Source organism: Cygnus olor, chromosome 2 (genome assembly GCF_009769625.2).
Source record: "Cygnus olor isolate bCygOlo1 chromosome 2, bCygOlo1.pri.v2, whole genome shotgun sequence".
Classification (NCBI taxonomy): Eukaryota; Metazoa; Chordata; class Aves; order Anseriformes; family Anatidae; genus Cygnus; species Cygnus olor.
Window position 1 is genome coordinate 149,571,252 of NC_049170.1, and position 27,131 is coordinate 149,598,382.

Below are 27,131 nucleotides of genomic sequence, written 5' to 3' on the forward strand. Positions count from 1 at the left end.
ACATCTAGCCAGCTCAGTGCCATGCAAACGTGGCTGCACAAATTCTGAATCAGCAGCAATCTCCATCTGCTCACCCAGGGGAATGGGTGAAGGAGCTGTGTTTACACCTACAACCATATGAGGTACGTATGTCCTCAGATTCTTCAGAATTCCAGGGAACGAAGAGCATAATTAGAACAATGTGCTCATACTTCTGGGTATACAGATGTCTCTGCATGTGGGTTAATTTGCTTTTACTGCTTGTTCCTCCTGAGCAGAGGTCAAGCCCCTGCTTGAGACATCGGCATTATTAGTATGACACTGGATATCTAACACAGCATCATTCCTGTATTTTTTCAGCAGGTAGTAATATGTGGCAGGAACAGAGAAGCTTTTAAGAAGTTGTGAACCTACTGACATACCTTCTCTTTAAAGAGGAACTAAAGAAAAAAGAACATTCTGTATGTAGGATGTATGAAGATTGTACCAAGATTACTTGAGTTGTTTAAAGAAAAAGGTCAAGATGTTTGTAGTTCAGGTATTGTCTTAGACCTTAGTAAAATACTACAAAATGTGAATCAGTTGATGAATATCTGTGATAAGCAGGTAAACAAAAGATTTATTTCCCAATGGCTTTTTCATATGATGGTGACAAACTCCATTGCACAACAATGGTCACATTCCAAAGTTGCAACCAGGTTCTGGAGGGCTTAATTTCACAACTGCTTACTGTGTCCTATTGCATTACAGTGACCTTTCAATAAAGAAGGGAGATTGCTGTTTATTTTTTGTTTTTTAACTTAAAAAACGAATGAGGATATAGTGCACTACCCTACGTCTACATAGCAAATCTGGTCCTTGATATTTTAAACTATGTTCTCTAGTTCTGAAGGTTTTTGTGTTCTCTACCTTTTAATTAATCTTATGATGAGCAGATATACTTAAGGTTTGCATTTACACTGGCAATAAAGTCAACTGTAAACAAAAAAAAAAGTAATTTATGATATTGAGAGGCAGACCTTAAAAGTTTGTTTCTCTGCTATCAAATCTATACCATCCTTCTGACATCAATACAATGAAATAATATATTGTTTAGTGGGTTTTTGCTTTTGTTTTTCTATTTTTTCTAAGGTGAACTCACGAAGCTCTGATTCCTAAAGTCATTTGGTTGAAAAAACAACTCAAAAATTAAATCGTATTAATATGATATGAGAAGGAATATAAAAAGTAATCTAATTATTATTTAATTCTTGGCCTTTACAAATTATTTTGTGCTTGTAACATTCACTACACAGTGATTTATTTTGAGGGTTGAATTTTAATAGCATGAAGCACCCTGCTACAAGTACACTCGTACTTCATAATGTGAAACAGTTATGTAGTCATCAAAATGAGTGAAAAATCACTGGGAAGCTGATAAATGAAGATGGTATCCAACAACCAGAGAGAACACGCTGGAAAGGCTAGGTCTGCAATGAAGAATATTTTACTATCGGTCCTAGTCAGGACAGTTAGAGGGAAGCCCGACAGACACTAGCCATAACGAAAAAAGACCAGCTAGATTGTTTCTTAAAACAGTTGGGTCTTAGATCATCTGTGGCTCAAAAGATGGTGAACATTATTACATTTAGATGTGAACAGGTATTGCAAATGGTGTACAGATTGTGAAGTTTTGAGTAAATTTGTTCAAGATAGCTGAATAGTAACCAGTGCATCCATTCTCAGCTGCAGACGTAGGTCTGGCTCTGGGAGATGCTCTCAGCGAAGGGAGCGTGAGGCTGCTAGCACTGACCCCGAGCTGTCAGTCGTGTGGGCTGATCTGATCGGGTGCAGGCAGATCTGAGCGCGTAACAACCACAGCTCAGCAGCAGATCCCATAACCTCTGCTGTGTGTAATCATAGTTTGGATGCTTTCAGCCTGAGCTGCAGCTGTGCTGGCAGCTGGCAGCCGTGACACCTGGACTGCTTTGCCTTCAAACCACTGGTGATCTTACAGCACAGGCATTTCGCCCCAAAATCAGTGAGAATTAAGCTGAATGTATAGCAGCAGCTTGGAAGCGGTCTGTATTGTCAGCATCAACAGAGGTCTTCAGCAGAGTCTGGAGCTCTAATGAAATTCCTAGCTGAGAGGAAAGGGCTCTTCCAGACAGAAAGTCTCCCCCATTTCCACCCAAGAAGGAAGCTTTCCGTGGTGCCAGCGAGTCTGAAGGCAGTGTGAGCAATTAGCAAGAAAGCTTGAAAATACCGAAGCGAGAAGCTGGGCTGCTCAGGAGTGGAGACGCTTGGGATTTTTCAGCCTGATTAGCTCTGCTGACAGAGAGATGATGTACGCTAATTACAGCTCCTTAACCTCCTTAGAAGCGGTTGCATAAAAGCACACAACATCTCCGCGTCGAAACGTAAGGCGCTGCAGCACTCCCCGTCTGCACTGGTATGCTCAGACCGTCCGTACAACCCGTGGACTGGCCTGGATGATGCACGGGAAGGTGCGTCCACGAGCCAGCCTGCCAGCGGTTGCGGGCAGGGAAACGGGAAAGTTTCTCATTAAGACGTGTGGCTGAGTAATATAAGCCCTGATAATATCTCTTTGGGTCAGTGAACCTCTGAGCACGGATCACCAACACTGCAGTGCACAGTCAGTGGTCTGTAGTGCAGGTCCCGTCCAGGTGTCGAGGGTAGAGAAGTGTTTTTCATGCAAAATACCATTTTCGTTTTACCGCGTGATATTTTCCATTCTGATTTGTTTTATATGCTGTCTTCCTTGTAACGAGAAGAAATAATGACATTAGATTTATAATAGGCACCGTAATGAATTCCGATCGCTCAGCATTGTTTTGAGGGGGAAGGAGAGATCAACACGATATTTAAATTAACTCTTTTAAAATAAAAAAGTCTCATCATAGATAATGGCTGTCACTTTTTTTTTTTCCAGGAATTATAATAATAGGATGTTTTCGAACTATTTCTCAACACGTTTTTTCAGGTGGCTCATGAAACAGATTGTTTAAGGCTTAAAATAGAAAGGCAGTCTTCAGGAGGAAAATTGTTATTCTCTATAAAATAAACAACTAAAGACTTGAAAAAAAGATCAAATAATGCATTCTGTTCTGCTTATTTTCTAGACAGTTCTCTTTAAACTGACGTTAACACCGTCACCGACTTGTACCATCAAAATGCATTTCCCTTATAGAAATTAATTCATAAACAATAATTAATGAGGGATGTTTCATATATGTAGCACAACAATTTAATCTGGAAAACCTTGCATACTGCTTGGACCTAGTTGTATGAGACATTACAGGAAAATGTGCCATAGCAAGCGCTTCACACCATCATAAAGTATGCCTTGATTTTAGGCAGGTCATCAGTACTGCGGCAAATGCCATTCCTATTGTATAGGAAACTTTTTCCAGAAGTTCCATACATGTTTGGTTTACTGTTTGGTTTCAACATTATTTATGTGAAAATGAATATTTAATTGAAACCAGATGTGTGTAAACATGGCAAAGATATGTTAGTGCAGGGTTGTTTGTTTTTTTAATTGAGAAATTGCATCTTCTGATGGTTAGATGTTGGGTGAGGGGAGTTTCTTTTCCCCAGATCCTGGTGTAACCATTGCCATTGAGTCTTTGGACTTCTCAGCTTCCCTTCAAGAGCTGAGCTGGAAGCTATGTGATTGCTCTCTCTCCAAAACCTAGCAAAAGTACATTTTTTTTTTGGTGTAGGGGTAAGTATACAAATGTTTCCAGATGAGATATATGAATTTTTATGCTCAGAATTAAGTATGTGAAGCAAAGGAAGTAACAAAACATTTGGAGTGCTGTTAGAAATGCACGTATTACGTTTGAACATACTATCAACTAACTCAACATTTGTCTAGAAACATTTACGAATGCAAAATGTGTGGTCTAAGGCTCTACCCAGGGCCAGTGCTGGTCTTGAGCCAGCACCATTATTCTTAAAGCTTGTGCTTAAAAATACTCGTACTTAAACCTTGGATCATTTGTAGTTATCGGTGTGGTCAATTTAAGTAAGATTTTTTTCCTTTTACTAATGTCTTTAGGATACCCTGTATATGTTACCTGATGGGTATACATTTACCTGATGGGTATACACTCACTTCTGTAACTGCACACTACCTACCCCTGTCAAGCAGTGTTCCCACCATGGGATTTACTGGTTTGAGCCCTCCCTGCACTGCCTACAGCTCCCGTCTTTGCTTTACAACCCTGCAGTCTCTCCTTTTCTGGTCGGTGGCTGATGGATGGTGTTCTGCACTTTTGCTGTCGTGGTGGCCGTGCCATCTAACCAGACCCCGTGCTTGAGCAGATCTGCTAGAAGGTCCTTTGAGAAACAGCCTGGCACCAGAGCCCTCCCCAGACCTGCAATCTGGTTTGTCCTTACTGAGGGGCCAGATGCCCCCTGAGCCTGTGCTGTGATACCAGGCACATGGAGGCTCATGTGTGTGTGCTGAGTTACACTGAGCAGTAAGTAATGGCAAGTCCTACACACATCCTTGCTCTTCAACCTTGCCTGCTGTTGAAATAAAAACAACAGGAGGTGCGTTCTGGGTGATTTCTGCTAATTCAGCTGATATTCCAGAAAGTCTTTTTAACTCTTCTGTAGAAAGCCTAGAGCAAATGCTGTTTAATATGCTTGTGTAATAGTCAATAAATTAAACTGCTTTGGTAGTGTATTGTGACTGCATTGGTTTTGGAAATAACAGTGGATAAAGAAGACATGCTTGAAACATTAGGAGAATAAAACACACACACAAAAAAATCCCTTTTCTGCTATTTTTATTAAACTTATGTTCTTGATTTACTTCTGTGAACTAATTTTCCTTGAAATAGATTTTGTGTTAAATCCTCCTGCTCTCCACCAGTTGTTTGCTTTTTTTTTTTTAATTAATTTTGATTAAGCCATAGTCTGATCAGTAGTAGCTCTTCAGAGGTTGTGTGATGAGGCTGCCCAGCATGAAGCCCATGTGCTAGCATAGTTCCTTTTATTTTTCAAGGCCTCAGATGGCCTTGCCAGGGCTTCTCTGTACCTAATTTGCCCCTTATTTTCATTTCCCCATTTCCATTTCATTATTTTCAAGAGTATTCTTATTTTTCTACTTTTAGTTTTACTAGGTTATTTTTCATCCTTGATCAGTATTTTTGTTTTGTGATGCTGCAAGCGCAGGCACACAGCTGTCTGTGGCAGCTGTGAATTTCCCCCAGATTTTGTCCTAAATACAGCAAATCTGCTGCTGTCTGTACCTATTCTGAAGCTGTGGTTATCTGTTGCTTGCTGCAGGGTAATGTTGAAGTCATGCAGTACAACCACTCAGGGTATCCACCCATAAAGTGTGCAAGTCCAGTGTGACTTTCTTTTAAAAAGCTGCCTTATCCTTACAGGATTTTGCAATACTGAGGCCTAAAGTTCAGCGAGCTGTTCTTCCTGCCCTAGCAGAAACTGAAAATGACTTACATTTCCAGAAAGGAGGGAGCGTGTAATCATGTAAAAGACTGTATTTACAGAAAATGTCATGATAGAATTTTACATATCTTTATTCAGCAGATGCTTTGTAGTGCTTTAACTCTTTTTGCTAAACGTGAATTTTGTGACTGATTAATCTGTAGTACCTGCTCATGCAATAGAGTGACTTATCAGAATGAATTGAAAATGAAATTTCAAGTTTTTCATTTCAGAAATGAAGCGCACATCTAAATCCATTGAGTAAGTTCTGGATCTACAGATTTAGCTTGAAAGTGAATAATAAATGCCCAGCGTAGTTCAGCTGTTTAAAATAGCAGTCACCAGAGTAGGTGAAGCAGCAGTTTATGTATTCTGATTTCCTGTCCCGTGGCAGACAGACATACTGTTTTGGAAGAAAGGACAGAAACCCAAGCAAGGATCATTGCGCCTAAGGAAAAAAAGTCTTGACTTCCTCATTGAGAGGTTCACATATAACCCTGAAGAAATCCTTCTGGTTGCCTCACAGAGAATGTGGGTGGGATATTCACGTGCTTCAGTTGTGCGTTTTCCGTTCTTTTTACATCACTCTCTTGATGTTCACACTTCCAATAAAGAAGTCTTCATTTCACTGCAAATGATCTTGCTGCATTCTAAGAAGTACGAAGCAGCTGTGCCGTGCCAACGGGCTGAGGTTATACCCTGCCAGCTAAGATACTGTGAATGGAAATAGTAGTTCCCAGTCCATTGTGAATGAGAAAGAAAACCATCTAGCTGGTTTTAGAGTATACCTTTTTGATTATTTAGACCTTTCTGTGTATGACATTATCTCATTACGTGCTTGACGGCTACCTTTGTTGCTGCTCTCAATCTTCCACTTAAGCATCTTCATCCATGCCCTCATGACACCTTGCTAAGCATAGGAGAAGCTGCAGGACAAAGTCCTGTCCTCTTCCTCCAAGTGTCTCTTCACAACTGCTCTGCCGCACTGCATGGAGACAACTCTAATCTAATTATGGGTGGGCAGATGGCATGTTGTGATTGCTCTTCCTCATCGGCTGCCAATCCTGTGCATCCTATTATTTGTTATCCCGTCTTTGCTACCACCCCCAGACCAACCCACTTGTTTGTCTCCTCCACCTGGTTTGTCTTGCCTTTTAGGTTGCTTGCTTTGGAGAAAAGATTGACGTTTTGCTTAGGATAATGCTGCTTGGACCAGGTTGGCATTCAGGTGCTACTGCACTGTACGTATTATATAATTGTAATACTTTTGCAGAGATGGAACAGGTTTATATAAAAAGAGACCAATTATCTTCCAAGATGCACCACATGCAAACATTTTGTAGGCCTAACTATGAGCAGAAGCTTATATCACATACATCTAAATAGAGCTACTTTGGCAGACTCCCTGTGACAAGAGCCAGCATTCTATGAATGTAGTTTAATCAATGAACTGTATTTAAACCACTGAAATTTATTCAGTCTAAACAAATCCAGACTCTTTCATTACAAATGTTTAATCCTTCAAGATTGCATAACTGGGGGATTTAGGGATTAGTTAGCTTTGAAAATAGGTCAGGGAAAACATCTACATTTGGTTAAAAGCTAATTAGCAAGGAAATAAGTAAAATAGTAGAAAAGATTTAGAAAAAGTCTTTTGCAGAATGAGTTTTATGTAACAGTACAAAGAATATTTTCTATTTATATAAGTGATGCAAATCCCTGTCCCCCACTTTGTTTACAGTGGTATGATTCAAGGGCAACCACTAACCCAATGGTGCAACTGGGAGCAGCATTTGGAGCTATGTATTTCAGTTCGCATGTGTCCAGCACTTTGGAGTTACTGATGAACTTCATTTAATTTCATAAAAACTTTGAGATTAGTACTAAGATCTGTGATTCTCAAATATGGTCAATATCAAAATTTGCAGTGAAAATTGGGGTGTAATGCTAGAAGTGGGGTTATGGCAGGAAAAACTTAGGAATCACTGCACTAGGACCAGCCACAGAAGCCTGAATTCCCTCCCTCAACTACTATTCATTCAACTTTTCTTCCTCACTTCACCTCTTTTGCCCTCTGAAACAGGCTCTCTGCTTTCCAGGGCTGCCTGGCATCTTGGAATGGCTTGTGTTGTCAGAGGTTATATAGTCTGGGCTTGTAAGGGTTTTATTCTGCCAGGTTATTGGAGAAGTAAGTTCCAAACTACCCTACAAACAGGTGCTCGAAGCTTCATCTTTGTGATGCACAGAGAAAGAGGTGCTGTCTCTGAGATGCACTGTGTAAGTAAGTCTTTGTAAATTTGTGCATTTGAGTGTTGCAAGAAGCAAAAAAAACCTAAAATGTCTTCAGAACGGCAGCATGGGTGACAATGCAAAATGTGTTCCCATTAACAGGGATTGCACAGATATTTTTTTTTTCACCTCATGAAATTTCTGTGTAATGCACTCAATGCTTAGCAGTTTAACATCAGCAAAGCTAAAATCCATCACAGCGCTGGATCTGCACAGTTTTCTAGCCAAATGAGCAGTTGAAGAATATTCTAAAAACAAAACAAACAATAAAAACAAACAAACAAAAAACCCCACAACTTTTCATTGGCTACAGTGTCTCAATCTTCAACATATCCCACATTAAAAAAAAAAGAACGTTCTCAACCTCTATATAGTTTGCTGTAAATTATCTGATATTGTAATTCATATGAATGCAATTCCTGCAACCTTGTCCTTTCTCTAACAATACAGGCATTTGCCCTGAGTAAGGACTGTGGGGATTTAGGTTACTGACAGGGCATTTTATTGTTTATTTGTTTGAGGTTTTTAGCTTTCTAAAATTTTGTAGTTTCGAGGTGACATGAATGTAACTAACCAGTTTGTCTCTTCCCTGAAACAGTTATATCCTGGGAACACGTGCAGTCTTTTATTTTCTACCTGAAAAAGAGTTTCAGTAAGTGACAGCGTGTATTGCAGGCGTGTAATATCCAGATGGCAGCTTTGTTATAGAAACATTGAAAAGTGTGCTAGAGGTTGAGTTGAGCATTCAAATTAGGTAAACTAATAATGAAATTCATTACTGGACTGGGAAGATGAGAAAGGAGAAAAAATACTCAGCAACATATGAGTCATTCACCTGTGATCCAAAATTCAGCATCACAGTCCCTTATAGTCCTATGAAAATCTTCCCTTCTTTGGTTCTGTAGAAATAATACCCCCTTTGTTCTTTGCTGTTTTCAAATCTCATTTTATAAGCTATTGTCTTCTACGCGGTGCTTCTCAGTTAACTCATTCCCTGTTAGCCACCTGCTCAGATGGTTTTATATGCATCTATTTTATTGTCTTTCTCAACAGAATACATTAAATTCTGATCCATCTGAGAAGCACAACTGCCCGGCTGCCTCGGGGTTGCCTGGGGGCCATCTGAGCAGCAAAAACCAGCGGAATGCAAAGATGGCCCAGGCCACTTGTCTGCTCTGTGAGCCCTGCTGTCAACACAAGGGCTGGATGCATGTGCCTCAGAGAGAAACGGCATTGTTTGGAGCTCTAATGTCTGAGCCACAAAGTTTGGAAAACATTGTGGAGTCTGCACAGATCCATGCCTGATAGAAACCTGCGTAAATTCAGAGTTCATTTGAGAACTGCAATTTCTTGGGTCATAAGTGCCATCTCACTCCTTTGGTCCTTTTGCAAAAATAGCCCAGAGTAGGATTTTTGTTTGCTGAACAGATTAAAATAGAAAACTTCCTATCTATTGAAAATTGTGAAAATACTTGCTGAGAAGAAAATTGACAAGTTGTTACACTGAACTGATATCCAACAGTTGACTTGAACTGTGGTGTTCTTGTTTGTGTAACCTCTGCAAAGCTGGCAGGAATGGCACTTGCAGCTTCAGGAATGCTAAGTCTTCTCGAATGCATCTCCTTCTTCCAAAACCTACCTCCTGCTTCGTTGGCTTACCATGTTAGAAGTCTTGAACTTTGTCCCTTGTCGGGACAAACAGTCCCTTGTTGCGGCAGTCAGAGAAACTGTGATGGTGATGGAGCCTCTCCCTGACAACGTGCTTCTGAAATTTGGGACACCTAAGTGTGATGAGAATATTTTGTGTTCACAAAAGTTCCTCTCCCCCTTCAGGAAATCAGAAACATGGTGGTGACATGAAGAAAGGTGCACAAATCTGGACCGTGTTCCCAGAACATATGAAATTGGGCAGTTTTACATTTTTCTCTGAAACTCTTACATTGCAGAATTTGTGGCTAGCTTTAATTGATAATCACTTTCTCATGAATTTAAGACAGCAGCAGATTCAGAGCCACATCTGTTTTGTGGGACTTTCTGCAGCATCCTGTGTCAGCTGGCAGGATTTGCAGGAAATTGCAGGATATTAGAGAAATAGAGAACTGATGTTTAATACAAAGGTCTAGACAGCATTTATTTTCTGCTCTTGAGGATTTCATTTCAACATCTGCACTAAAATGTTGAATTTAGAAAGTTTCACTGAGAGACTCAGCCTGTTCTGTGGTATCCATCTTTGTCTGTAATTTTTGTAGTTCACCAGTCAAAAGCAGCGTTTGTTTTTTTTTCTCAAGACCGTTCCAATTTCAGTTAATTCCAAGCATTAAATGTAATCCTGAATCCCCTGGTAAAACTGTTTACATAAAAATGAAGATAACATAAAATACTTACTCACTCTGAACAATTTTCACAAAAGCCAACTGTCGAGTCTATGACACTGAGTGTACCAGCCTCCTTTACAGGGGCATTAAATCCGAGCAGCAGGGTTCATTTTATTATGCAGTACTATGGGCTTTTGATGTTGACTTTCATATGCAGTTGTTGACGACCCAGATTTTGGTTTTAGCTTTGAGTTACTGCAGAGTTCACTGCATTGTCTAATGGGAACTAACATAAAAGAATAACTGTTATTCTAATGGGGGAAAATGGGACAACGGGATGACCTTTTTGATACTTTACGGTCTAAAGACAAACAAATCAACACGAACGTGTTTGATACACACACACACACAAAAAAAGATTTGTGCTAAAATCAACAACCTGAATTACAGTCCCAAAGCCAAGCTGTGGCTATTGCTGTTTCAGTGTTAACTTGAGCACATACTTGTCCTTTATTGTCCTCTGAGAAATATGGGAACACAATCACAATGACAGGTCAGTCATAACTAAATGCTGTTTGAAACATAATAGTCATTTTACAGTCAACTTTTTATATTTGTTGCGTCACAAAGATTTATTGAAGAGATAAAAGTGGTTATGGAAAACACTGTCCAGTAACTATGGCAACAGTTATTTGATCTCACAATAATTAGCTTAGCATTTGGTTGCACAATACTTTCACAATACCTCCTTGGTTAGTTCATTAAACAAAATTAGCTTTTGTTTGAACTTTCATCATTTGTTGTTTTAAGATTAGTTTAAGTTCAAAAGAATTGAAAAATATATTTTCAAGCTGCTATTGTTCATGAGTAATTTATGCTATAAATGATTTTTTTTAACTTCTTTGTGCAGTAACACTGAATGTGTAGTTCTAGAGGTATTTTATGGGTTTAGGGGAAAATTACTTAATATATGAGTATAGCTGTCTACACAATGTCAGTACAGAAGATTTGAATGCCAGCATGAACATAGGTATGTACACACACATAATACGCAGTTAAGGGGATATCATAAATGCTGCAAAGGCAAGCTTGCACACCGAGAAGTGTCTGAATTAAAATGATTATTTTATCTCCCCTTCAGTCCCTACACCTGAGCAATCAGATATCCTTTAAGCTATATAGTCGTCGTTTGCTTGTACCTCTTAATTCTTATTCAGAATTTTGTATTCTTTACCATGTTTTATATACAGTCAGTACCTTTTTTCTTACTGCTGCTATCGGTATTGCTTAGTTATTAAATATCAAGACTTCATTGTATTAAACTCAAGATACAAGCACACAGAACAAAAGGCTGGCTCGTTGTTTATTGCAGACCAATCAAACCTTGTTCTTAATATGGAGTTAGTACTTCTGTTGGGCTTTTTTTTTAATGACACTCATTAACTGCAGTATCTGTGAGCATTAATGAATTTGTTTTTACATTACCCATATGAGAGGATTATTATTATTCCAACTTGACAGATGGAAAACTGAAATTTCAAAGAGATTAACATGGGTGCTTTTGGTACCTTATGAGAAGTCTAGGACTTGGTTTATCAGCATTGTTAAATGGCACACAGTTCCCACTGACTTCAGCATTTATGCTAGCAGGATGCAGTCTTACATCAGGTTTCATAGGTCATCTCAATTCTCTCCTTTTCTGAATTTGGAATAAGGAAACTCCCTTTCTAACTTCCCTCTTCCCTCTTCCTTCCCCTGCCAGTCTTCTGTTCATTCCACACCCCTCAGGCTGATCTTCCCAATCTTCCCCTTCCCTTTCTAAGGCTTTCTTCTTATCCCATTTGGATCAGAAAGCCTCTTCCTCCATGCAGTTTAGGCATTTTCATCCTTTCTTCTTTCTGGACTTGTACCCAGTCAAGATGAAATCTCAGTATCACTAAGGCCAGATTTTTTTTTGGTTTGAGAATGTGCAGATTTCGGGTTTTCAGAAAGTCATTGTGCCGTCAACGGACAGATTCTTATAGGAAAGGCAAAAATTATTACCAACATAGAGATGACTTGAGCTTAACTTCAGGTCCCTACTCAGCACAAAATGACCTTGGAGCTGTCCAAAGAACAAATTGTCAGAATTATGGAGGTAACACTGCGTGATTTTCTTGGTTTCTTGGGTTTGGTGAACTGGATACGCTTTTTTTTTTTGACTGAAATTCAGTCAGTCCATCAGTTTTAGTCAAAGTGAATACCATTTAGCAAAATTTAGCCCAATATTACTATCTTACTAACACTGCCATTTCTAATAAAACAGCCAAATCCAATGTTTGCAAATATATATATATTCTTGAGTATGAAATATACATATACAATATATATACAAACATACAATATACAATATATATAGAAATATACAATATACATGATATGCATATATATGAGATGAAATATATATATTTTTGAGTATGAAATATCATTAATTTACCTTACTTGATGCTATCTTTATAAGATACCTTTAAAATTTCATCTTGAGAGAAATGTATAGAATTCTTTTTCTTTAGTAATTAATCTTCTTTGATTGAAAATCTTCCTATATTATTACACTATATACGCAATAGTATTTATGATTGTTCTTCACAGATACAGCAGAAAAGTGGCAAAAAAAAAACTTGAGCGTGCATGGGAGGGGCAACATTTTGGGGCTGATACAGACTATGGTTATCTTCTATGGTGGCGTGTTCTTAGGTTCATTCTCTTTTAGCACTTACGAGAGTCTAGCAGCAAACTTTGGAAAAACTTTGGTCAGTGTATCCAAATTTTAGCAGTAAATATATTTGGTCCTGTCTCTGCAAATCTGTTCAGCTATGCAGCTGCTCTGCCCAGTTCTTAGCACAGACAGTATTGGCAGAATAGCAGAAAGATTGGAGAATTCTGCTCGATGGCCTTGTACCTCACCAGAATATATCCTAAGTGGCAGAACTGATGTACTGCATTGGCATCAGCTTTGATCAGGCCAGAAGCAGAAGCCAACTTTCATGTTTAACAAATGGTTTGTATATCTCCGAGTATTGTAAACAGAAATCTTACTAAGTAGCAATTCATAGCTTTTGGTTTGTGGGCTGAATTGCTGTCATGGGTTTTGTTTCTGCTTGATGAGAAAGATGATGAAATTAACTAGGTTTAGTAGAAAAATGGTTTCTACTTTTCTAACTGAAGCCAAACTGCACATGTAGGTTTAAGGCGAGTTCAGAGTAGTGACTGATAGATTCAAGAACAGAGATCTTTTTCTGTTTTTGAAAGCAGAAAAGGAGGATTTGGTGAAGTTTTGTGACGAGCAGAAGTCTCAGCCTGTCCCCAAGACAGCTTGATGAATTAGTAAATCCAATGGATAGCACGGACTAAACAATGAAGGGAGAATCCAGAGCACTTGGAACCCCATAAACAGCTTCCTGCTTGTCAGAGGCCTAGTCTGTGGGTCCCGGCCCCACTAATATCTGTGTGATTTCTCCACTGCTAACGCAGGAGTTACCGATTTTATTTGCAGACTTCACAGAGTGAAGCTGTAGGCCCTTCCGAAACAAACCTACGTCTCACGAAGGTTAATTTGCTTCTCTGAAAGCTTACAGTCTCACAGACCACAGACTGAAGACCATCGACTTAAGGCTTTTTAGTGAATGGGGCCTTATCTTGCAAATCCTTGAAGACAGAAATGGTAGTGTAAAAACATTTATGAATGGCATGGATGTACAGGGCACCAGAAAGATAAGTAGCATTTTAGCATTTCAGGAGTCTTATTATAAATTGTATTTAACTATAGAAGGAACTTTCAGAATTTTGAAAAATCACAGATGTTTTACACAACATAACCAGGTATATATATATAAAAAACCAATATTACATTTAATTGTCCAAATTAGTACTTTGAGGTTTTTAAAGGAAGGTTGCATTCTCTGTTTGTTAATAGCCTAAGGCTTGGCTGCCAACTTCCCAGGTGTGCAGACCCCTATTGTTCAAAATAGTTGCTTCTGAAATAGCTCTAGCTGTAGCAAAATACACGCTCTTTCTTAAAAAATGCTTTCACTTATGATTGTAGTAGCCCCAAACCTTTCAGGTAAGGGATGTATATATACTCAGATGTTGAGAGTATTCATCTCCACTTTTTGAGTTTGATTTCTTATGTTTGAATCTCCACTGAAATCCTTCAATTCTGTCAGAAGAGATCTGAGCGCTGGAGTTGGTTGAGAAGGAATGAATTTGATGGTGCAAAGGGAGTGTGCTAATAGCTGCAGGAGTGAGAACCCTTTCTCTGCATAAGTGAGAAGAGAGTCTCATTTCCTGCAACTACATCCATATGGAAACTCACATTTACGTGAGAGGTTGATTCCACAAGATAAGCAATCCTGGGTTTACCTGTACGTCAGAGAGCCTTGCAGTTGGTGCATGCTATTTTATCCTCTTAAGAGCCTCAAAAAGAACGTATCTGGGCAAGGGCACATTGTAATTTGATGATTTCAGTTGGGTTTTCTGCTCTGGATTTGGAAGTAACTCACATGGAAGTGCTTAACAACAGATTTTGATTCAAAAACTTACGTATGAGGTCATGTTTTCTGAAACGTGTGCCCAGTCTTGTTCCTCTTTTCTGATTTTAAATTGTATTTCAGAAATATTGTACTTTTGGATTGGTTCCTTCAGAGCTGCATATTGAAAGAGTCAGTGTGGTCAACAGTATGGGAGGAACAATAAGAGCATGAACGATTTTTTTCATGTTTCAATCACTTTTATTGTCTGTTCTCAAAAATCAGTTTTCAAGTTGGTTGTGAATCTGGGCATCTGGAAGATTTTAACTTCCTGTTCTTGAGTTTTAAGGAAGTTTGAATTTATGTTTCTTTGTCTTTCTAAGAAAAAAAATAGCCCAAAGTTCACCAAATTGTGGACTTCCAGTAAATCTTTTTCTGTAGTCCCCTACCTAGTATATGATTCCACAAAATACTTTTGTCTGAGATGTTTTCAACCCTTCATGATTGTGAAGGTAAGATATGTAGCTTAGGATGTGTCCTGAACGTGTGATTCTGAAAACTCTTCCAGGTATTGTGCAGGTTGTCTAGCTGGAGCAGACTGGAGGTTTTACTGTGTGAAACATCAAAACGTGTTGTCCTACCATTTGCATTAATAAAAATTACACATAAATCAAAAAAAGAAATTAAGATCAGAATCATCCAAAGTCATTTGGGATTTAAAATGAGATTTTGCTTTCTATTTCTCAACCTCTGTTTCATAGGGGAACTGTAAACTGAAATATGCTCTTTGAAAAGAAGAAAAAATCTTAAATGTGGTAACTAAATGTACATAATTCTTATGGCCTAATTAACAGTGATGGGTCCCTGCTCCAAGCAGCTTACAGTACAAATACTTGATGGAATGTGATGTGCAAGAGAAAGTGCACATTGTTTGTTAATTCTGGAATATTCACTTTGGTGCATTTATATAGGATTAGTTATGGATTCGGTATCCACACTGTAGTGTGCATTTTCAGTCTCTTCTTACAGCACTGTGAATAAGCCTCTTATTTGAAGGAAAAGTGCTTAATTGATTTTTCTGTAAGCTGAATCTTTATTCTCTTGTGTTTCCTTTGATTGGGAACTCATCTGGGAGGTCATGAGCAAAAATTCCACAAGAAACACCTTGCACAGTTTGGGTGCTACTTGATTACAACCTGGAAAGTAACAAATAATAAAAAACTTATTCCCTTCAAACTTGCTTATTCCCTTCCAGCTACACGGACTGATCAGAAAATATTTCATCTCATAGAACATCCTTGTGAGAAATGCTACTTGCCTGCAGTCAAACTCAATCCGTAGTATAGACTGTGGTTGGCAAGATAATATAGTGCTCAACATCAAATGCTGTGCTCCACACTTCTGTGTGTTATCAAGTAAGAGGCTCACAAGACTCCAGAAATAGGAACATGAGCGTATTGCTGACACAAGCAGCAAAGCTGAATGTCTATCCGTTGCGTAATCAAGGAAATATTTTTATTGCCCTATAAAATGTGGAGTTTGATAGGTGAATCAAGGCACTAAACCTATATCCGTTGGTGTGCTACTCGCCTGTGCTGTTGATCCCTTACACAGTGTCCTGCCTTGATCCATTCAGTCTCCTTTTGTCTCTGTGCTTGGGGTCTCATAAAAGAAGTGGACACTGCTAGGGCTAAACAGCAGTGAGATGTGCACCGAGTTCTGGAAGGGGATGCTGAACATCAAAAAACGGTTAAATAATGCATGCTGCTTACTCTTGATTTCATCATTGCTTTATCCTAAGCCTTTTTCTCTGGTAGAATTACATGTTTATTCAAGCTATTGCCAGCTGAAAATGGCTTCACATGTTGCCAAGTACATCTGTGAAACAACCTCTTGACAGCTGACTTGTCTGTTACTAGAATCATGTTTCTTAAGCAGAAAGTGGTAGAATACGCACTGAGATGATCCAAAGCAGCTTCTCACTTACTAACAGCTGCAGATGTGGAAAATGAAAACCTCGAACTGGAAAAAGGCCATCCCGTCAGGGAATTTCTTTTCTAAAAAAATAAAGGGGAAGTAGAAAGATTATAATTCCATTATTTAAAGTGTAGATAAATGCAGCAACATGGAAGTTTTTGCAATCTTTTTCTACCAAGAGGAAAATTAAACAGAGATGCTGGTATCCCGCTGCACTGCTGATGAATGTTTCAAGTATTACCCAAGAGACAAAATGCTTGAAAGCCTGACAGTTAATTTCCTGCAGATGAAGTGCAGGCGCTGTTAAATGAGGAGTTTTGCTTCTGACTTCAGTAAGACCAAGATTTCATCTGTTGTGTTGTTTTTTATTTAAGAGTAGAGAATGGTTTGGTTATTTTCCCCAAATTTGCTTGTTGGTGGCATTTGGAAAGGTTCCAGGCCAGGTTTGGCTTTCCTTTGTGTGTTGTACGAGGTGGGTTGCTTGTGCATTCAGCTCTTCACTCTTAGCTCTAGGTTGTCGAATCATCACGTTTATGCTGAGTGCCTAGAAGAACGTTTGATTGTGGTTTATTGCTTTGGTGAATGAGGGACATGGCAGATAAGTCGGAGGCTATTCTTCTTGCACTTCACCACGCTTCTGAGAAAGGGCTCAGCAGGTACTGGCAGACAATTGTGTGTCATCATCAACTGTTTTGAAACGTAGCAGCCCTTAAGGCCATATCATGCCTCCCAGGTAGTTTAATACGATCCCTTGCAGAGCCACCACTTCAGAATTTATAAAAGAGACTCATCAGTATGCTGGTGAAATACAGATGTGTCTCTCTTTCCTCAGAAGAACCTGAAAGTTCAGCATCTCCCATGAAGTAATGCTTGGATGATACTGCCAGCTGGCTGTGTTAAAGCTACCTTATTTTCAACCCTGGGAAAACTGAAGTGCTACTGCTGAGTAAAGGTCATTGATATAAGGAGGTTTATTCTGCCTTTGTCTCCTTGTTTATCCAGGCATTGTGTTCACAAGTAACAAAGCCAAGCTAAAGATCTCAGAATCTCCTAGGACCGTGCCCTTTTCACAGAAATCCCTAGGCTGGGTTGCTACGACGTATGTTTTCTCACTACCTAGTTTGTGCTGTCTATGGTTTATTTTGCTTGTAATTATGTCAGAATAGCAGCACTTTATGTATCAGTGCTCACAGATGGGCTTTTCTGCTGCCTTTAATTTGTTTTGATTCAACAACACAGCTGCTCACCAGTTTGCACACACCTTTAAATATATGACTCCTTTTTGGATTCCTTATGCTAGCTGTTACCAGAGTAACAGGTTAACCGTAGAGTTGCACAGTTTCTTCTTAAAAGCTTATGATGAAACTGATTCAGGCTGGGTATCTACTTCTTTTGAGCTCTTCAGGATGGTATCCATTACCGTCACATTAGTGTATCTAAATACACTAAACCTTCTTTAGCTCCATCTTTGGGGGCATACATACTCATGCTGCCTGCCACTTAGGCAGTCTTTTGTGATGTCTTCTTAAATCATCAGCTTGATCACAAGTTTAGTGCCTTGAGACAGTTAGCATGAAATGCATTCAGTTGACAATTCAATCATGAAATGAGAGGCATAAGTCCTAAAAAGCGCTAAAATAAAGGGCTTTGGCACCGCCGTAAGCATGCTGTATTAATGTGTTTCTTTGAAAATTTGATTGGTTTCTCTTTAATTTACAGTCTTGCAGCCTTAGAATTCCAACTGTTCTGCAGACTATTTGACCCCATACAGGGTAATTTCCATTGTATGTTACTGAACTTTTGCATAACACACACATTCTAATTTCTAGCAGGATGTGGAATTTCCAAACTCTCAGAACTCTGAAGGGTGGCTTTACTGTCATCAAACCTAGGACCCATTTTACAGGGTCTATTAGGAAAGATTGCTAATGAGTTGGGCATATGACAACTGCTCTCACCAATGTGAGAGTTCATATAAAGCTTTTTTCATACCTGATGAGATAACTGGATGCGGCAAAAAACCTCTTGGCTCCACATCTCTGCAACATGCTAGAAAGCAACTGCACTATAGATTCATAGTGAGGCAATATGAAATAGGTTCTAAAAATAACATAAATATGACTCTGTTCTGTCTTTAACCTCAGATCCTATACTGAAGTGTTGATCTAACTGAATTTGATCGGTATTTTGCAAATAATTGTCATGTGTAGGATTTTATTTTTCTCTTAAAGTATCTATCAGTAAATATTTACTATAAATAGCCACTACAAGCAAGCTGTTGGAACGCTTAATGTGATTTTGATTATGTGCCTGCTGGAAAGGAGAGTTTAAATATGAACAGCAGGAAGTGGTAATAAATCAAATGCATGAAACTTAATGACAAGAATATTTGGGCAGAAAACCTTTGGTTCTGTTTCAAATGTAGAAATGTTTCTCTTTTCTATTAAGCTTGGAAAGGAAGGGTAGATTGCTATACCCTTGCTGGTTATCTTTCTTTTTCCCATGCTTAGCAGTGCCACTCGGGGTTTTGCTGTACTGTAATCTTCCAACCACAGCAGAGTGGCAGAGAAACAGTGACACTCAGACAGCTGGGACACTGGGGCTGCTTATTTTAAAGACAAGTACAGTTTTGGCACTGAAATGTGTTTTTCTAGGTCTCCCTTTCTTCTATTTGTATAATATCCCACACAGCCAATGCCTTCTTTAAATTCTTCTGTACTGTGGATTCTAACAGGGAATATATGAGCTGCCTCTGACGAAATGCTGTTTTGCAGTAATACCTATTGTGCAGATGGATAGCGGAGACCCAGAAAAACAAGATTTACTTTCACCAAAGTATTTTTGGGGACTCAACTCTCATGGGTTTCAGTGGAAGTTAGGCACATCATTATCTTTGTGGGTCTAGGTTTAAGTGATTTGTACAGGAACTTTCAGAAAGTGTGTCAGAACAGAGAAATAAATCCATTTCTCTCCTGTCACAGGTTAATACTTTTTTCTTCTGAACAGTTTTTTCTCAACAATGTCTTTTCCTATTTTCCTCGGTCAGTCTGTCTCTATACATACCTTACAGCAGAACATATGCCTAGAGGGTGCTTCCTGCCGGGTATCTCTGGCTACAAGCACCCCCGGTGAAATGTCTGTTCACCAGAAGTAAAGCTGTGCAGATGAAACTTATCCCTCATGAGCAGGGACATAATTTTCAGAATTAGAGCGGCAGAACCCGTAAAGCTTTCAGAAAGCCTTTAAAGTATTTCTGTTCAGGTGGTGAACAAGTTGACATTGTTGAATTTCCTAAGTATGAGAATAATTTCAATAGATGTACTATTGAACTACAGAATTAGTTTGGTCTCCTGACCCGTTGCAGAAAATCTGAAATTGTTGTGGATAATAAAGTCTTTATCAGATTTGGAAAAAATAAGTCCCTTTCAGTAGCATGTGAAGAGCTTTTTATTTCAAAAAGCAAGTAAATATGGACAAGGAGAGGATAAAATAAAGAAGAGAAGTAACAAATTTCATCATAAAGGAAAGTCAGTTTAAGGTGACTTGGGAATCCTCTCAGAAAAAAACAGGTGTAACATAATAACTTGTTTTACTAAGTAAATTAAAAATAAATAAATAAATAAACTAGACGAGAATTGAAGAACTGTGTGAACTGTGATATGCATCACCTTAGATTAATTCAGGATAGCAGAGGTAAGTCTAGAGATAATGCCTGCAGAAAAGAGGACTTCAATATACGTAGGCATGCTTGGGCTCTGAGACTGGTGCCTGCAGACACGGGCAGCTGGGCACTGCCAGCCCGGATCCAGCCCATCACAGGCACCGGGAGTGAGTGGGGGGCTCCTGCTTGGCAACTGGCAGTCTCCAGTCCCCCAGGATTTGGTATCAAAAATCAAGGTGTTTCAGAAGGGTGAAATAAGTTATTTCTTGTAAGATATTTTTTCTTTGCTATACCTCGAGTGCTGTGTTCACCTTTGGGCCCCTCAGTACCAGAAGGACATCAAGGCCCTGGAGCGTGCCCAGAGCAAGGCTACGAAGCTGGTGAAGGGCCTGGAGCACAAGTCTTGTGAGGGGTGGCTGAGGGAGCTGGGGGTGTTTGGTCTGGAGAAGAGGAGGCTCAGGGGAGACCTCACTGCACTCTACAACTACCTGAAGGGAGGTTGTGATGAGGAGGGGGTCGGCCTCTTCTCTCAGGTAACTAATGATACGACTCGAGGAGATGGCCTCAAGTTGTGCCAGGGGAGGTTCAGGTTGGAAATGAGGAGACATTTCTTCTCAGAAAGAGCAGTCAGGCATTGGGACGGGTTGCCCAGGGAGGTGGTGGTGTCACCGTCCCTGCGGATGTTCAAGGAAAGGTTGGACGTGGTGCTTAGGGACATGGTTTAGTGGGTGACATTGGTGGTAGGGGGATGGTTGGACCAGATGATCTTGAAGGTCATTTCCAACCTTAATGATTCTGTGATTCTATGACTCTAAAGTACACGTCAGAACAAGGACTCAGCTCATGAGGTCAAACAGGTGTTACAGCCAGAAGGCTTTGTCATCCTGCACTTGTATTCTGAGGAATAACTCCAGGGAGGAGAGTTCTGACCTTCCCAAGAAGGGATCCCGGCAGCAGACTAACTTCCTTATGGAAAGCCTTCTGAATCCCATGCTTTTCTTCCCACACTCTTCAGAAGCAGAATTTCAGCCTAACCCTCTCCAGGCAGATGTCGCCTCATTTTGTTACTGACAAACTGGGGGAGGAGGAAGGCCCAAAACGACGAGTGTTTTTTTTTTTCTGTGTCCCCAGATTCAGACCTCTGACAGTACAGCAAGAGGAAAAGGATCATATTAAAAATGAACAGAGAAACCTAAGAGATAATATACAAATTATACATCCTCTCCATGAATGCTGTATTCATCTGCAGGGATCTTATCTTCAAAGGCAAACAGTTAAAGTAACATTCAGAGAGAGGCAGGAAAAATTATTAAAGACACAGAAAAACTTTCTTGTATGTAGAAATCTAGACTGGAAATGAAATGAAAGAAGGGAGGACCATAAGATAATGAATCATGCCAAGAAAAAAAATTAGAGAGTCCTATTTACTCTTACTCCTTATTTCAGATAGAGATGTACTCTGCAGCATTCAGGTAGGTTTTATTTAAACCTGCAGAGTGGAAAACTCTTCTTCATTTTAAATGCAGCAGCTTAAAGCAATTCAATATAAAAGAGGTGTTTTTGGAATACCTCCTCGAATAAAAGTAAAAGGTATTCTGAAAACCCAGAAGCAAAGCCTTTACCAAAAAATTCAAAGATTGAATAGGAGGAAATCTCATGAGAGGTTTTTAAAGGCAAGAAGACTTTAGACCTCAGTCTACCATGTTAAATAGACAAATATTCAGATTGAAAGTGTTCATTACATATATGAGAAAAGGAGACATAAATAATTCCAAGAAATGCTCAAAAATTAACACATGAATGATTTGGGGGCACATGTGTAAAGGTATCCACATTATTAAAAGGAGATCTCATCCAAAAAGAGTTAGTGGAGAACAGTGCTGCAAGGAAATTATTCAAGACTCTTGTTAACATCGAAACTATTGAGAGAAAAAAAATATTCTTCAGTGAATAGAGAAAAAGGTATATTCGTCAACAGTGATTACAGATGACAGAAATAGTTCTGGCTCAGTTAGCAAGGTGTGTGTACGTGCAGTCATAAATGCAGGGGTGAATTTAGTAACAGGGTAATGATCACCTCCAATTCAGTGATGGCTACTACACTGCTGACAAGCGTGCAGCTGGAGCGTGATTACAAAAGTGTTCGATGTCCTTTCAGTCCACAGAGCAGCAGGTTCAGGTGACATGCTGAGTCACAAGTTTTACAGGAAATCAGTGAGGAAACAAATGAACCTTTAACTGACATTATAGATGTTCGCTGGGTTAAGAAAACTATTGGAGGGTTAAAAAGAGGAAAACAACATCGTATTTCTTAAAACTAGGATCCACCTTATAAATCAAAGACAAGGGAAAATAATTCAATATCATGATTTCTCCTATGAAACCTGCAAATACCACAAGCATTTGTGCTGTAGAAGTTCTGTGAGCAGTGTCAATAGCACTGTTTACTGAAGTGTTCATGTTCATATTTGTATTTCACTTTGTAGAAACTCAGCCCACCTACCTGTATTTCGCAGTCTGCTAACTTACTAAGCACATTTCTAGTATTGTTTGGAGGGTTTTCTTGAGTGATTGCTTTGTTGTTCCTATTGTGTTTATTTTCAAGTTCCTCCCCACCCACCAATCTGTTTCCATAGCTATACTATTCATATTTATGTATGTATTTATGATTTTTATAGGCGGATGGGTTCTGTTCATCTCACTTAAGATTGGTATACCATTAGAGTGGGTACCGCATATACACATCGTAAGAAGTAGCACCTGCTCAGAACAGATTATAGTCTAGGTGCAGAAATTCAGCACTATTCCTAATTGCTCCTAATTTTTATAAAGCAAAATCCCCAAAACTGTGGTAATGGCCAGATCTCCTGAGTCCCAAACTATTGCTTTACCACAAGATTGATGTGAGCCTTGGGGTGCTCTTTGGGAGAAATATTGATGGCCCCTACTCATGTTTTGTTGTTGTTGTTGTTTTTTAATTATTATTTTTACTGTGTGATGGTTGGAGAACAGTGATGAAAAAGGTTCATTTGGTTTTGTAAGTAAAAATACTGTTAAAACAAGATGGAAGATGATGAATGGAAGACCCAGATCTCAATTAACCAAGCAAAACCACCCTGTCAGGAACTGTAGGACAGAACTGAGAGTAACATCAATTATTTTCTATTGAAGTTAACTCATTAGATTGAAGAGGTTTTATTAAAATAGAGAAGCAAAATGTGATCATGTGCTATTTACTCATTTTTAGCAGAAGTTTCATTAAGCATACTTTATTTCATAAGTACTTGGAAGTGAGGTTTCACATCCTTTCTGAGTCTTTTGAAATATGGGCTCTTTTTGACATGGTAAATATCCAGCAGTCCCTTTGTCTAGCAGCACTTTTACTATTTTACTGTACAGAAACTAGTAGAATTAGGGATTTTATTTTGAAGCAGAAAGATCATCTTCTGTAGGAGTGTAATGGAGGGCATCTGTAAAGTCTTCCCTGGGTTGCAGCAGAGTTTCTGCTCTTCTAGTCTCTCTTGAACCTTCATCCACCACTATTCTCACTGTGAGATTCCATGCTTGGATGGGGTTTTTAGGATGACGACCAGCTCATTACTTGGTTATTTTCTTTCACTGCCACTGTTTATGTTTTTTTTCTTCTGACTACATACAACTCCATTAAATATTTTGAGTATATTTTGGAGTTCCCTTTAAAATTGTGAAACTGGAAAAAAAAAAGGTAAAGGTAAAATTAGTTCCTCCTCAGCAGATTCATTCAGAACATATAGCACATGATGAATGGTCTTGAAGATGTCTACTGATTTTAGTATCCATCTTTGTTTGAAGTTGAATTTCATTGCTTTAATCTAGTATTTCTCAGCATTGATACAGGAAATAGCTTCTTTGATATTCATGTACCGAAAATAACAATAGTCATTATCATGGGTACCATTGTGTCAGGACTGATGGGTGGCTGATGACTTTACAAGCCTCTGCAACATAAACATGTGATAACTGCCTTTTACTTGATTATTACTGTATATATATATATATATATATATTGTTTTTAATCAATATATCTTGAAGTGTGTTACCAACAAAGTCACCTCAGATGAGAAAATTCAGACTCTGAAAGAGAAAGTGATTTGTTGAAGGTCACCCCAGCAGTTGGTTCAGCCTCAGGAATACAGCTAAATGTCATGGAAAAACCTATGAGGAAATGGATCTTTCTTTAATTCTGGTTTTGATGGCTCTAGTGAATGAGACGTTGAACCACACTCTGAGTCATAATGACAGAATGATAAAGAGTGATCTGTTCATTGGTCTCCAACAATCTTGTGCTATCAGCAGCACAGACATCCCATGGGGATTTTTGTTTGTTTGTTTTTCTAAAGTATGAAAATATGTATTTGAGAGACCGTTTTGTTATGCACACCAGAGCTTAGCTTCAGGAAGGAGTGATGCTTTTCAAATATGTAAGAAAAGTAGAGTTGTTACTCCCGATATGCTCCACTGTGATCTTCCAGAAGACAGAAGTAATACATTTCAAAATTTATAAAGCAAAACCAAAAAATTATTTTTGTTTCAAGTTCAAAGGTCAAGTGCATTTGATTTTTAAGAGGAAAAACTTAAAATATTTGTAGTAGACATTCTTCAGCTTTCTCTCTTTTCATAACTTCATGGCAAATTGGTGGACAAGTTATTGACTTAATAAAAACATAGAAGCTTACACAGAGGCTTTTAATATGAAAAAAAAACCAAAACAAAACACAGCCAAACCCTGAGAAGGTAGTTACGAAATAACTTATGATGAATTTATGTCTAAGGTATTTAGAAGAGCGAAACTATTAAATAGATCTTAAGCTATCTTCTTAAGAGATGATAGCCTTCTCCAAGTTCGATAGCTCTTCACATTCATCTGTTCAAAATGATTGTGAAATACTTGGATGGTAACGGGAACAGAGGACTGGCAGACTCTCCTGTCGTGAATGCAGTGCAACAACTATTAAGATTTATTTGATGTTTTACATCACTGAGTTTTAGATGAGTAGTCATTAAATTCACAGGAAGAAGAACTTAATTGACTTTATAGTTCTCTTTGCAGCAACAGAACAGATTTCTCTTGGTGCCTTAGAGTTTTATGATGCGTAGAAACAAAGAAATGAAATACCTTGGGTAGTTATCCTGTTAATGAATATTCTTGATATAATACGCTATTTCCTACCCCCTTCTTTGGATTCCAACACTTAGGAAAATGTAATATGAAATATAAGATAGGCAGTAAAACAAATCATAGTTTCGGAAGAAACATATATAGAAGGAACTTTATGTTGGCTACTTGGGGTGGATGTCTTTCTAAGTAAGTATACAGGATCACTTAAAACTGTTTGGAAGAAGATTTGTACGAATGCTTTTTTAATTGCATGTTTTTAAAATAAAGGACGAGGCACAAGTGGTGTCAAGGAGTATTTTAGCAAGATGTTACAGAATAGTATTGCACAATTCCAGCCCTTCAAGGTGGAAGTATTTAATCACACTTGCTGTTATGAAATATTTTGTTATTCAAGTCAAAACTATGGATATGAATTAATATGAATGGAATTATATTTGGTTGTGGCTAAAAAAGGATTTTTAGTTTGATAATATCTTGAATAAAGATGCTTATTTGCTTAAACATGAGGTCAAAAGGGTAAATTCTAAATGCATAGAGAAACCACAAATATATTTATGAAGCTCAACATTTTTAATTTCTTTGCTTTTTGATTTTGCTTTCAGTAAAATTCTCAGTGATATATGTTGAAAATGTTGAATATTACAAAATGTTATTTTGTAATAATATTTTACATTAATGAGTAAGCAACTAATCAAACTAGGTCACAGTTTTCATCAGAGTAAATCCATTTTCTGTTTTTCTGATGAGAAAGAAAGTGACTTACTCTGTAATGCTATGCCTGGTGCTTTGTGTTTTATATTTGCAAGTGTTGTGTTTTACAGTACCCATTTCTTCTCACACCAATGCTAAAAATGTCAGTCCATATAAGGTGGCTGTAGTGTGTTTACTGCCTCCTGACACCAGTTACATGTGCAGAGTGCAACCTGTTGAAGTCTTGTCTTTGCGGTTAATATGGTCATCAGAAACCAAAATAAAAACATATCCTTGTGTCATAACGTTATACCTTGTAATTGGCATATCTTGTGCAATTCCTGCAGAGGGGATTTCCCTTTCTTTCCTGTAAACTGAAATCTTTCATGTAAGCACTGTTTAGACATACTCTTTTGTAAAACTGATCTTATCAGAATTATTCAGAGCTTCCCAATTCTCTACAGGCGTTAAGCAGTACTTACCACACTGGTATTTTAACTGGAAAATTGAGATACTTTGAAAAAGAGGTTTGTTTGCTTGTTTTTTATGCCTTATATTTAATTTTTTGTAATGGAACAAAAGCTATTGTATTTCTGTGAAGACAGTATACCGAGTAGCATATGTGGAGTTAGACAACTCCCTCCTAGGGATGTAAGGAACCCCTTGTTAGTTTATTATCCATTATTGCAACAGCTTATAAACAGGCTGTAAGTATTTTGTAAGTTTTATTGATGCTGGAAAATGATTCATTGAAATGTCACAGAAATAGCTTTATAAAACTTCAGAAATGTGTCTCATTGTTATGCCTTACTCCTCCCTTCTTTTCCACCTACCAACCTTCTGCCAGCCCACTACCCCACTTCGTATGTATTGTCATGTCAGAGAGCAACAGAAGTCTCACAAGACTTGTAAGATGTTAGCTCTTAAAGTTAGGAAATGCTAGAACTGCCATCATTTTTGTCATTTTTTTGGTCTTTGTTTTTTGTATTGTTTTTGATCTCATATCAGTTATAGTAAGTTTAGAATTCATTGAACAAAAAATTCCAGTATTTTTAAAAACTTTTTACTCTGGCTGACAATGAAAACTAACA

The 27,131-nt window shown here is 38.4% G+C and overlaps 1 protein-coding gene across 4 annotated transcripts in view; it reads left to right on the forward strand.

Moving 5' to 3' along the window:
• Positions 1–27,131, forward strand: part of NSMCE2 (NSE2 (MMS21) homolog, SMC5-SMC6 complex SUMO ligase) — a 130,048-nt gene that overhangs the window by 75,988 nt on the left and 26,929 nt on the right. The window lies entirely within an intron of this gene.